Source organism: Podarcis vaucheri (assembly GCF_965113315.1).
Source record: "Podarcis vaucheri genome assembly, chromosome: 2".
NCBI lineage: Eukaryota > Metazoa > Chordata > Lepidosauria > Squamata > Lacertidae > Podarcis > Podarcis vaucheri.
The window spans coordinates 47,804,109-47,817,194 of NC_138760.1; the positions used below are offsets into that span (position 1 = coordinate 47,804,109).

At 45.8% G+C, this 13,086-nt stretch overlaps 1 long non-coding RNA gene across 1 annotated transcript in view; it reads right to left on the bottom strand.

Annotated features, from left to right (window-relative positions):
* Positions 1-3,273: 3,273 nt before the first annotated feature.
* LOC309527117 overlaps positions 3,274-13,086 on the bottom strand; it is a 70,973-nt gene continuing 61,160 nt past the window's right edge. The window contains exon 3 of the long non-coding RNA XR_014217112.1: positions 3,274-3,943. This is a non-coding gene — a long non-coding RNA (uncharacterized lncRNA). The remainder of the gene's footprint in view (positions 3,944-13,086) is intronic.

Sequence of the window (13,086 nt, forward strand, 5' to 3'; positions counted from 1 at the left end):
TTCTGACCTCCTGCTGTACATCATTGTTTCCCCTCAACATGACTCATCCAAGCTGCTGTATCCCAGGATACCCATAGCTGGTGCTCTTAGTTCCTGGTCTACTGCCACCCATCACATCAGGAGGCACAACAGGGCTGTAGCGTGGAGGAGCCTATCTCCTCGTGTGCCTCTCTGCTATAACAAGTAGTAACAGGAATGTGTGTGTGATATGTCACCATCACAGCCAGCATTTCCCCATCTCCCACAAGTTGCATCCAATGATCGGAGAACAACAGGAAAGCCCTGAATGCCATATCACACGGTTATTTTCGAAGCATTATCAGAGAGTCTGGTTAAGCCGGGGTGGGGAATGTGGCCCTCCCAACCCTTACTAGCCCCAGGCAGCATGGCCAAAAGTCAGGGCTGACAGGAGTTGTACTCCAGTGGCATCTAGAGGGCCACCATTTCCCCATCCTTGGATTCAACTACAGTCCTAGAGAAAGGTCTCTTCTTTCCGTATACAGTGGTACCTCCGGTTCCAAACTTAATTCGTTCTGGAGGTCTGTTCTCAAACCGAAACCACTCGTAACATGAGGCGCGCTTTTGCTAATGGTGCCTCCCGCTGCTGCTGCGCTGCTGGCATGAGAATTCCACTTGCATTCTGGGGCAAAGGTCGCAACCAGGAGCATCTACTTCCGGGTTAGCGGAGCTTGTAACCCGCAGCATTCACAAGGGAGACAGTACGTAACACGAGGTTCTACTGTAGCTGCCATCTTCCTAGTGACACAGCTACAAAGAAGCCAGTTTGATTTGGGGGAAAGGATGCAAAAATTGGATAGATAACTAACCTCATTGGAGAATATAATTCAGGAAGGGACACAGGACACCTAGAAGGCTCATGTGTAACATGAATTTTGACAATAAGGCTGGGAATGAAAGGAAATGATGAGCCATTATAATCCAGGGATGGGGCCCTCCAGCTGTTGTTAGGCTACAACTTCCATCGTCCCTAATAGTTGGCCATGTTGACTGGGGCTGATGGGAGCTGAAGTTCAACCACATCTGGAGGGCCACATGTCCGTCCCCCCCCCCAATTCCTCTTGTGAACTAACACTTTTCATGGAGATCTACTTAGGCTATGACAGCTGGTGAGGGTTGTTTTTTTTAGTCTTAAAAAAATAATAATCATTTCATAAAGGCTGAAGGAGAACTCAGGAACTCACAGCTGTTGTATCTAGAGGCACACTATTATGCATGGTGGCAAAAATAGTTTGGGAAGCTCAAGCTCATCAATTTCATTTTGAGATAATTTCGCAAACAGGTGGCTCTGCTGATGAAAAGAAGACTGGACACCACTCAAGGCAGCAGAATAAGGAACTGAGCCCTCCAACAACATCTATTAAGAGGCAGAAACACCAAGTTTAAAGGCCAAGTTTACACAAGCAGCTCTGCCATGGAATACATTGTTTGCAATGGCTGCAACTTGCTGATATGATGAACAGAGGCAGCCATGCGGAAGGCCCACTGCTCCTACAGAACTCTATTTGCATTGAGTTTTAGCATGAAGAGGTTAGAGAACTTACGACAGTATGACATCATCACATATAGATATGGAACTATAATATTATTGTATAAAGGAACAGTTGCCAATATGGCACCTGCAGGAGCAGTGGCACCCTTGAGCTCTTCCCCTGATGTCAACAAAGCCTCTTGAGCCCCCTCACTCATTGTGATCTTGGTCGTGAGGGTGATTACCTTTTTTCTTCAAGAAGTACATAAGGGCTGAAGGAAGAAGTGGGAAGAGCGATGCTCTTTCCTACTTCGTTTTTCACTTCCAAGGCCTTTTCAAGGCTGAGATAAATTCTGCTGGATCTTAGTTTTACACAGATTCCTTAGGAAAGGAAAGTGGGTGCACACTTTCTTTCTGCGTCTTTGGGGTGGAGGTTGTTCTGGAGAAGATGACCACAGTACTTGCTTACAAACCAAGTCAAGGGGCCCAAGGGCCAAAAAATATAGAACTGCAGGTGAAATGGAGGATTGCTCAGGGAGAGACAGGTAAGTTGCTTAGAAGTCCCGTTACTTACTTATTTATTTATTTCTTTAATAAAATTTATTACACCACTTGATTGTTAAAACAAAAACCTCAATGTGGTTTACAAGATAATGAATAATTGTTTGCAGAGGTGCAACTATCTCTAGCCCAGATAAGAATGTAGGGGGGGGATTATACATTTTAAACACAAGCAAAGTGCAAAAATGGTAGCTACTAGTGGTATCTGGCTGTGCTAGAAAGGCAGGATAAAGGAGTGTGGAGGTTTTGTAATGATTCTAAAACTGCCAGCTATTTTCAGGATGCAACCACCCCAGCAAAATCTAATTGGGTTGTGAAAAATGTAGAAAATGGGATCAGGAAACAGGATGCTTTTATTTCAGAGAGAAAGTCTGCGTTCTCTGACACAAAAAAAGAGAGAATTGCATGTGAGTACTTCAACTTAATGTGCTGCTGTTGATGGACAAGGACCCATAGCTCTGTGACAGAGTAATCGTTTGGCACACACAAGGCCCCACTTTCAGCCTCAGCACCTTCAGCTGTGGTGGGGAGGAGGACCACAGGGACCAGGACTGGGGAAGCAGCCCCTTTCTGCCTGAGACCTCTAAAATCCAGAGCCAGTCAGATGTTGTTTTTATTGTGGGATTTTTTTTTAAGGCAGCAAACCTCTTTTTAAAGACAACAACAACACATAAACAATAAAGCAATCACAAAAGCAACAAAACAGTGACAATCAATGAAGTAGTACATCAAAGAAAGCAAGTTTAAAAAAAACCCTCACTGAAGGGGGACCAATGGCTCACTGCAACAAAATGTCTTTCAGACTATAGGTAAAGGTAAAGAGACCCCTGACCATTAGGTCCAGTCGTGACCGACTCTGAGGTTGCGGCGCTCATCTCGCTTTATTGGCCAAGGGATCTGGCATACAGCTTCCAGGTCATGCGGCCAGCATGACTAAGCCGCTTCTGGCGAACCAGAGCAGCGCACAGAAACACCTTCCTGCCTGAGTGGTACCTATTTATCTACTTGCACTTTGATGTGCTTTCGAACTGCTAGGTTGGCAGGAGCTGGGACCGAGCAATGGGAGCTCACCCCGTCGTGGGGATTTGAACCGCCGACCTTCTGATCAGCAAGTCCTAGGCTTTGTGGTTTAACCCACAGCGCTACCTATGTCCCCTTTCAGACTATAGTGCACCCCAAATTCATACAAGCGGAGAGGCCCACTTTACATCTGCATGTGTCTCCTAAACCAATTACCCCTGAGTGAACGTAGCCCTTGGCAGAAAAAAAACAGTGAAGACCAACAAAAACAGCACTGTGCAGACCCTGAGGGGCAAGGTGTTCCAACAAGTAGTTGCTAGGTAGACCAAGAATCTGCCTCAGAATAAAATGGATTTATATGGGTTGCTTGGCCTAGTGACTCATTCCTCAGTCTAGATAACTCTAAGCTCTTTGGCTGTTTGAAATGCTCTCCTGTTGAGGTGAACTTAACATGCACCTGTGATGTTTGCATAATGCACAACTGGAAATAGATGCAAACCATCTGTTTTGCAGGATCAGACCATCTTGAATTAGAATCCACATTAACTCCAGGCTTCTGCCCCCGTTGCTAGAAGCAATGGAGGGAATGAGCTGACCATAGCTCAGTGTCATCCTTTTGCAAAGACAGCAGGAGCCCAGCAGGCCCCTTACAAGTCCAGGAACCCTAAATCCCCACCACTCCCTGCTATGACAACGGGAGGGCATGAAATCCATAGGTTTCAAAGAATCCTGAGCTGCAAAACCAAAGGTGTCGTTTTTGACCTTTAAAGGCCCTTCAAGACCTGGCATCCTCACACCTCTCAGGGTTCCACTCTCAGAGATTTTGATGGTGGCAGGAAGACTCTGGACCTTTCCCCAAATAGCTCCAAGGCTCTGGAAAGAATTGCAAGTGGAGGTGAGTCAGTATGCCTCCCTGTTAAACTATACAGAGAGCTCTCTAAATCTATTCAAGCAAGCTTGGGGGAATTGAACAGGTGAAAATGATCTAATAGTGCTATCTGTGAGAAGGAGAGGAATTTGTGCTGCTAATGTTTTATGATTGCTGTTGCTTTTGTTATGCTGTGTACTATTTATATCATCAGCTATTTTATGTTTTTGTAAGCCGCCTTTAGCATTTATGGGTGGTCTTTGAATATATATAGGTATATATTTTTATTCACCCTGATACCATACAGGTATCAAGAGAAATAAGGAGTCTTGCACACGCATCTAACATGTCATTCGTCACTCCCTTTTGCACAGAGAAGCCCAATCTTGTCAAACTGTGGCTGTTCTTGAGCTGCACTGATGTTCTTAGCAAGATAGCATCTGTGTGTTCACCTGCTCTGGCATGTAAACAGATGGGCGTGAGTAGGCATGGGTGTGCAACTGTTTGTGCATGTGGATGCGACAATGCATGTGTGCGCCCTCATTTTTTGTATAACTGTGTGCTGCTCTTGAGCATCTGTGTGCAGAAGCATGTGCATCTATGGATTTGCCTGTTTCAAAGACTGTGTGCACGCCTGCCTTTGTGATGGGGTTTGTATTTGCATATTCATAAGCTTGTATATGCAACCTTGTGCACATGGCGAGATTCTTTGCCTGGCAGCCTCCTCTGTGTATATATGTACAAGGGAGCAGAGTTTGTTTCCATGTGCAGGAATGGTATGTGTGTCACGCCCTCAACCATCACACAAGAATGCATGGCTGTCGATGGCAGAGGCTCCCCTAGGAAATAGGAATTGGATTCTAATGATGTCAACACAGTATGAATAACACGAGACACAGGGAGGCAGGGGAAAAAAGGGATGTGATACCCTGATGTGTCCCTCCCACCCCCACCCTGGCACCGTGACGACCGTTGCTAGGAAGCAGAGAAAATTTAATTTTGCAACATTAATCTGCCGTCTTGAGAGAACCTCCTTCTGGATCGGGAAGGAGAGAAGACAAAGGGGGACAGTCATAGTGACAGCTAGGACACTGGGTCTGCAGTGATTCCTTCCAGTGCTATAAATGTGGGGCTTCTGAAACTGCCTGGGTTCAAAACAAAACATTAACAGCTCACTCTTCTGGAGAAGTGCTGGGTTTTGTAGACTTAGAGGAGACAGTTGGGAAGTCTAGATTTCCCATCTCTAAGGAGAGAGAGAGAGAGGTCTAATGGTTAACACTAGGGGATTTGAATGTCAAGGGTCCTGGAATCTAACCATGGAAGGAGAGTCTGGTTTGTGTGGATAACCCATAGTAGACCCAGACATACTCCTCTGGTGCTCTCTTACCATCTTTTGAAAGACAGGCTAGTCATAGCTCAGTGGTAGAACTCAGACCTTGCATGCAGAACATTCCAGGCTCAATCCTGGCATCTCCAGGTAGAGCTAGGAAAGACCCCTGTCTGAAACCATTTAGAGCCACTGATGATTTGCATAGGCAATACTGAGCTAGTTGGACCACTGAACTTGCCTGGTATAATAAGGCAGCTCCCTATTTTCCAAGACTGGGTCCATCACAGTCTGAAGGGCATTCATCGCAAACTATGAAAAGCTCCTGTAGGGTCTGGGTTTAATTCCAACCACATGAGTCATTAAATCCTTCTATCTCCCAGTCAAGTGCTTTTAAGAGCACAGGATTCATAACTACATAAATACCCAGTGTGATCTGTGTTGACTGCAGGTCAAAATCAAAGATTTGCGCACTCAGGAAAGCTGAAGTCTGCAGGCTTGCTATAAGCAAAATACTTTATGCAAATTAAACAGCTTATGAACATTTGATTTACACAACTTTGGTTTCCAGCATACAGTTGTCGTTGGATCAAGACGCTAATTTTTTCAGCAGCAGCACTTGGTTCCAAGAAGAAGACGGGAGGGGAAGTTTGCACACATTTCAGACAGGTTTGGCACCACTCGGATTCAAAATGCACAGTAAAGAAAACACATTCATAGCTCCATGGTTTGCTGTCTCTCCTCCAAAAAGACAGAGGCATCCACATGGAGCACCCGACTCATAGATTGTGGTATGGAATCTGCATGGAGAAGGGGAAGGGGATGCATCACTCCTCCACCACCTGCAAGCATGTATACTCTAAAGCTCAGCCACCCCAGGCAATTCTTTGGGGAAGGGCTGCTTTATATGCAAAACATCCCAGGCATCCTCAGGTAGGGCTGGGAGAGATTCTTGCCTGAAACCCTGGAAAACAGCAGTCAGTCAGTGCAGACAGTGCTGAGCTGGAACCTGCTCTAAGGCACTAGATTCAGGTAGGTAGCCGTGTTGGTCTGACACAGTCATTTGCTCTAAGGCAGTTTCCTGCTGTCCTCCTAAATCCCTTCAACTGCCCCTTTAGGACACTTACAGATGTAATGTATTTTGTGAGTGACTGGCACTCTGAATCACAGCACTAGCCACCCATAAGCCACATGTTGAAGGTGCCAGTCAGCACAAGTGACAAAGCTCCCATCTACCAAAAGGCCTACACATTAGTAAGCACCGAAGCCTGCGGCAGTATTGCTTCTAAGGAAGGCCCAGCTAGAGTCTGAAAGCCTTCTCAGGAAAGTCAGCTGGCTGCCCCGGGTCACATCCACACCATACAAGGAAAGCAAGTAAACCCTGGGAAGGGGAACCCATGCCTTCGAAAACATGACCAAGGGGGCAAAAAACAGCATGGGATATTCAGCACCAGCTGGAAAACAAAAAGAGAAAATTTGGGCTTATAGTGGGCGGGGGGAAGGCAGTGAAATGTCCTGCTGAAGCTCCTCACATTTTATAGTATTATGGAGGAAGGTATGGCTGTCTGGAAACTTGAGCAGGAGCCATCCTGCTGGGAGGTGAGGAGACACTTCAACAATTTATTTCAGGTCACCCTTGTCGTACCTAGAAGGCTTAGGGGAATGCCTTATTTCCACTCTGTGCTCTGTTGCTGCCTGCCTGGGGGTCTTTTTTTCTCTTTGCCTCCATTTCCTCATAGAAGAGTGCCCCTTCCCTTCTGTACTCTTGTTTGTCTGGCTTCTACTTCAGTGGGTGCTTTGAAACTCATTCACACCTGTCTCTGAAAAGCTCTGGAGGAAGCCAGGGAGACAGTCAATTCTTCCACTTTAGCTATTTAAAAAAATTTCCCTGGTAGAAAGAGGAAGTTCTGTCCCCTGCCGCCTGCTGGTGAAAGGCAAACAGCTGGTGTCAGTGGCACAATGGACCATTCACTGAGACGGCCTCAGCTTCTCAATTCTGAGCCATTGTTCCCTGCCCATTCCTTTCCTGTCTCTGACCTTCCTGCTTTGTCTGAGCCAAGGCAAGGGTCTGCCCCCACCTTGGCCCCAGAAAAGGAAGAATATGTGCATTTCCACGACCAAACAGGAGCCAGCAAAGGCAGGTGCACCCTTAGGTGTCAGCCAGAGTATTTGGATCCCTGTACACCTGAGCATGCTGCTCAGCCGTGGCTAAGGTACAAACACTTGCCTGTTATTTGAGGGTTGCAAAGATTAATTTATTAGACAAGGCACACTACTGTGTTTCCATGGACTTAAAGGACCAGTCTGTTGTGGTAGGGCTCCAGGTACTGATTCATTATTAGAGTGAAGCCGGAGGTTTTTCCCTTTGTTTTTGTAGTGTTGCATATGTCAAGACAGACTGTGTGCTAAGCACTGCCATAACAGTAATCATGAACCCCACAGAAAGCTAAATAAAGTGTGCAGAGAGTCCTGTAGGATCATTGCACCTAGATGTAGTGTAGGGATCTCCCATATAGCACGTGTAAACATTATGTCATGTATCTGAGTGCTTACCGTACGAAGGGCTGGCAAACAGAAAGAGGGTCCTGTTGTGGACTGAGTTTTATCGATTAATTTATTTATAGGCCACTTTGGGGGAGGACCCCTGCCAAGGCATAATATAGGAAAACAGACCATGTTATATAAACCTAGACTCATAAAAGCATCCACTGTTGCTTACAGGTGGTTTATGCTTTTCGGGTTAGGGCCAAGTTCCAGGAACCAGTATGATACTGGACTGCTGGAGGTCAGAACTTATAAGGCCCCTTCTAGAGGAGAAAGGCAACATAAAATAAAATATGAGGCCAAGAATGAACTGAGTTCAGCAAGCATGATGGGCACAGAGATAGAATACATTCTTTGAATGCAAATGATGCAAAGACTGCACCAGACCTGGACTGCTTTTGCCTGGCTCGAATGTGCCCTTGATCTGTGTGCTGATTGCCTGGATAGAAAATAGAGAGACTGTGATCACAGGCCCGCCATCCAGGTAAAGCACATGGTGTCCTGTCCCATACACTCCTCCACCCAAAAATATAAAAAATCCTGGGGACAGAAGTTTGTCAAATGAGCTGACAGTTCTGTAGCTCTGTAAGGGAGTAAACTACCATTCTCATATTTGGGGGAAGCCATGTGCTTTAAATGGACAGTGTGGGTGTGTGCAGACACCTATGACCTTTCTATGGCTGAAAAGTAGCCTACCATAGGAAGCTGAAAAGCACATTCATTGCTCTGCCCACTTTTGCCTCTGCCTCCCCCCACGACTGGATGTAGCCCCTGCAAGGTTGCCCAGAAGGGAATGCAGCTCTTGGGTTGAAAAAAGGTTTCCTTGCCCCTCTTAGATATTCCTCATCTCCCAAGACTCTTACATTCTATGGACCACATGGTCTGAGAACCACTGCAGCCCCCTATCCTATTTCGCTGTTCTTAGTAGCTGTTCTCCCCCTTGTATATTTGTGCATTTGTGTTTCCTTGCATCTGGTTAACACACTGCACATTAGTCTTTGTTCAGCTTTTATTTTGCCATTTTCAGCTCAGTTCTCCGCTTCATCAAGATCATCTGCGCAAGTCCACCCACACATTTGCAGTCTTTCCCAGTTTATTTATCTGCCACTGGTTTTAAGATGCTCAAGATGAAAAATTTCAGATGGGATGTTTCGCCACCGCTAGGCTTCCATTTTGTCAAGAAAAGAACATACCCAATCCCCAGCAGAGTCAATGGCCCTCACATTCTTTTGGCTTTCCAATCAGCCTTGTAACTAGAATAGAATGAGGGCTGAGAAGATAACTTCCTAGAAGTCCTGGGTGTGGTGTCCCTTCCACCCCCATCAGGACCTTGTAAGAGCAGAGTGGAAGACATCTCTGTAGAATCTCAACCAGATACAGATTGGCCAACCACCCTAGAAGGGGCATGCATGCATCATCATGGCTCAGGTTTACTGTTTCTTGCACGTCATTGGCTATATAAGGCAGCATAAGGAAGAACTTGCCCACACTTGGATCTCTTTGGCCTGGCTTAAGTGGATTGTCACAAGCCTTGTGGAGATATATTGGTGGGAGTGGTCTGACAGGAAGGAGAAGGGGGGGGGGAATGGGGACCTGCAGGAATTGGACCCCAGCGGGGTGCGGGATGATGATTCAGACCCCAGAGAGAGACCAAATGGACTGCCATTCATTCATGCATTTTATTTGTATGCCACTTTTCCACACAAAAAAAATCATGTTCAAAGCAGCTTAGAACAAAGAAACAAGCCCTCATTTCAAGCAAACACTACAAAAACAATTTCATAATAACATAGCAAAACAAAAATATAGTAACATTTTTTTTAAAAAACACCACATTTCAATGCCTGCAGATAGATCAGACAGCAAGTCAGCCTCATCAGCTCCACCTCCAGTGCCAATAATGTGAAGATGATTGTGCTGATGCAAAGAGACTCAGCAAACCCAGCCTATTCAAAGCAGTGCCCACTTGCTTGCCAACCAGGCGAATGACTGTGCCCACCCTGCTCTTCAAAAGGAGAGCCTTGGGGCATGTCAAGTGTTGGGACAATGTCTTAGCTTGTAGTTTGCCATGTCTCTTAACCTGACCGATGTGCTGTGGAACCTCTGTACCACAGTGTTCTATGCATGAAAACCTTTGGCAAAAACTGCATTGAGAGTCCAAGTACTGTGTCCACTAGTGAGAGCCAGGACAGGGGTGGCTTTTACCCACATGGAGCAATGCATTTAGTGCTGGGGAACCTTAGGGACAGGATTCGAGACTGCTTGATCCAATGAGCTGGTCGTGCTCAATCATTTCCCTGAAAGCCATGGTTCTTTCCTGCACTCTGGCTTTTTTTGCCACATCTCCCTTCTGCAAAGTAGGAAAGAAACAGCCCATAACCCCCCCCCCGATAGAGCAAGACCTTCATTCAAGCTAGGACTGATGGGCATGACCTCTCAAACAGACTCAGAGGAACCACGATCACACCTGCTAGTAGATCAGAGGTGCAAGTCCAACTAAAATATAGCCTGAAATGTAAAAGTCAAACCTGAACCTGACTTGTCTTTCGTAAAAGAAAATGATGGGATGAAAACAGGAACCAGAAAAACTGTAAGCAAAATACCAGCCACCTCCAGTGTTTCACTCATTCAAACGAGCTTTTTCTGTAAAAAGATGGAATATGCTTTTCTTCAGAAACAGAGCAGCTGGGTATGTATGTATGTGGTTAGGAACATAGGAAGCTGCCTTATAGCAAGTGAGACTGTATATCCAACTATCCCAGGATTGTCTGCTCTGACTGGCAGTGGTCCTCCAGAGTCTCAGAGCTTGCTTCCTACTGCTTTTTTCTTTTGGAATGTGGGAGTTTCTCACCAACCACTAACAGATACAGGTTCCCTGCCACCTGAAGCACCTATATCCCTGGCACAATACTCAAACGGAGACACCTATCTTACTCCCTGCAGCACAGTGCCCCCTAGTGCCCCCCTTCTGTTCTGCAACATCATCAAAGGCACGCCACAAATTGGGCTTTGAAATAAGAAAGCACCAAAAAGGAATGAAAGCGTGGCAGGAAAGAGGGTGAGATATATATTGTGCTCCAAGCGCAATTGAGGAAAATGCAAGAATGCAAGCTGACATTTTGAAGAACATAACAGACGGTATCAGTATTGTCTCCTCCTCCAACTTCTCGTTTTTCTCTTCCTCCACCCTTACAGGTTTCAACAATTTCCCTTTCTCTGTAATGCTGACCAACCAGGAGACCAGCACAAGCTGAACACCAGCATAATTTGGGTGTGTGTGTTCAAATTCAAACCAGATGTGCATTTGATCCTTGTGACAGTGGCCTGCGAGGTTTGAATCTGATGCCTGCCCCCTCCTTGCATTTTTCAAATGTATACAGGAAAGTGGCTAGAAAATAACTCAGGGGACTAGTGAATGAGAGACCATGAAGTCCAGAGAAGTTTCCAGAGAGACCTACAAAATGGATTTCACACTTCTAACAGGCCCTTCTGACATTTCAGAGGTGCCTCCCTCAGCTACTTCTATTTTAAACAACAACACGTGGTAAAAACATGTAGGATTTCCCCTAGCACACACTGTAGTGGCACATGTATACCTTGCTGTGCCAAATATCTATACAGTGGTACCTCGGGTTACATATGCTTCAGGTTATATATGCTTCAGGTTACAGCCTCCGTTAACCCAGAAATAGTGCTTCAGGTTAAGAACTTTGCTTCAGGATGAGAACAGAAATCGTGCTCTGGCAGCGCGGCGGCAGCAGAGGGCCCCATTAGCTAAAGTGGTGCTTCAGGTTAAGAACAGTTTCAGGTTAAGAACGGACCTCCGGAACAAATTAAGTACTTAACCCGAGGTACCACTGTATACTAATAATACCAATTCAAGTATTTTATGCTTATGTAGCCAAAACATAATAGTGCTGCCCAAGAAAGAACAGCAGACTTGTGGTAACATCAAGGTATGCACAAGTCAAAAAACCTGAAGGGAAAATCCTATGAAGGTGAACCCCTAAACGACCTCATAATGACTTGCTGACATGCAATTTTGGGAGACTGGGAGAGAGGGAAAAAGCCCTGAGAACTGGGTAAGAGGAGGAATAGAAGGGAATGTCTGCAATAGAAACACAGGTGTGTGAGAGTGTGTAGATGTGTGACAGAAAGAACTATATTGTTTTCTGGATAGGTCAGTTCCTGATTCACACTGACAAGCTATTTTTCAGTGTCCCCTGGGATGGAAGAGAAAGCTACCCAAAGGCATCAATGGAGAAATCCAATAATTTAATGTAACAGGGACCAGACCTTCTACTCCATCTCTCCCCCTCCAAAGAAAAAAAAGAAATGAAAAGGATAAGAAGCACCAAATGGAGAGAGAAGACCCAAACGTCCCAATGTGCTTGTTCACTGGGCATGGAGTACTGAGTTGTGGGGAGACAGAAATAAGGGGAGGGGAAGCCGGACCTGAACAAAACCATTCCACACAGAAACATTTTGTTTATGATGATGATGATGATGAAACTATAGCCCAGTTTTCAATCAAAAAGATTCTCCCAGTGGGGCATCAATTATAAAATTAATGATATGATTAAAACCCTAAGACTACCCAAAGACAGGAGCTGGCACTAAAACAATACTAAAACAGGAACATTTTGCTGCAGCCTCCCCCAATCTAAATCTAGATTTGAATCCTGACGCATCTTAATTTGACTAAGAAGAGGCCACCTACGGCGTTCTCTGCAATACAGCGCCCCCTGCCCTAGAGGTGTGGCACAACAGTTTCCTAGGGGGTAGCCAAGCCTTCCCCTGCTCTCCTCCTGTGCCAGACAAGACCAACAATGACTGAAAGAGGAGAGTGCCCCCTATTGAGCTTCTGTGCCCTGCATGGAGTCATCCCCATGCCCCTCTCTCCATTTCTATTTATACCAGCACCTGGGGAGGTTTCTAATCGGCTAGAAATCTGGTCTGCCTTCATTGTAATAACTTTAAACCAGGTTGCTTTTCTGTACCAATTACAGGTTAGTAAGGCTGGTTGCCACAGCAACAGCAGCTGTGAGCCCCCCCAAGGCGCCGCTCGATACCTTGATTCCTTTATAAAAGGGGGAAAAAGACAAAAAGGTGGGAAATATATATATAACCCTCTGCCTAGACTTAAAGGGCCAGAGGCAGCTAAGGCCTTGCTACTGTGGTAACCAAGATTGTGCAAGTGTGAAGCTAAAGAGGCTTACTTCTGGACTGGCTGGGACCTGGACCTGCGCGCGCACACACACACACACTTCCACCTTT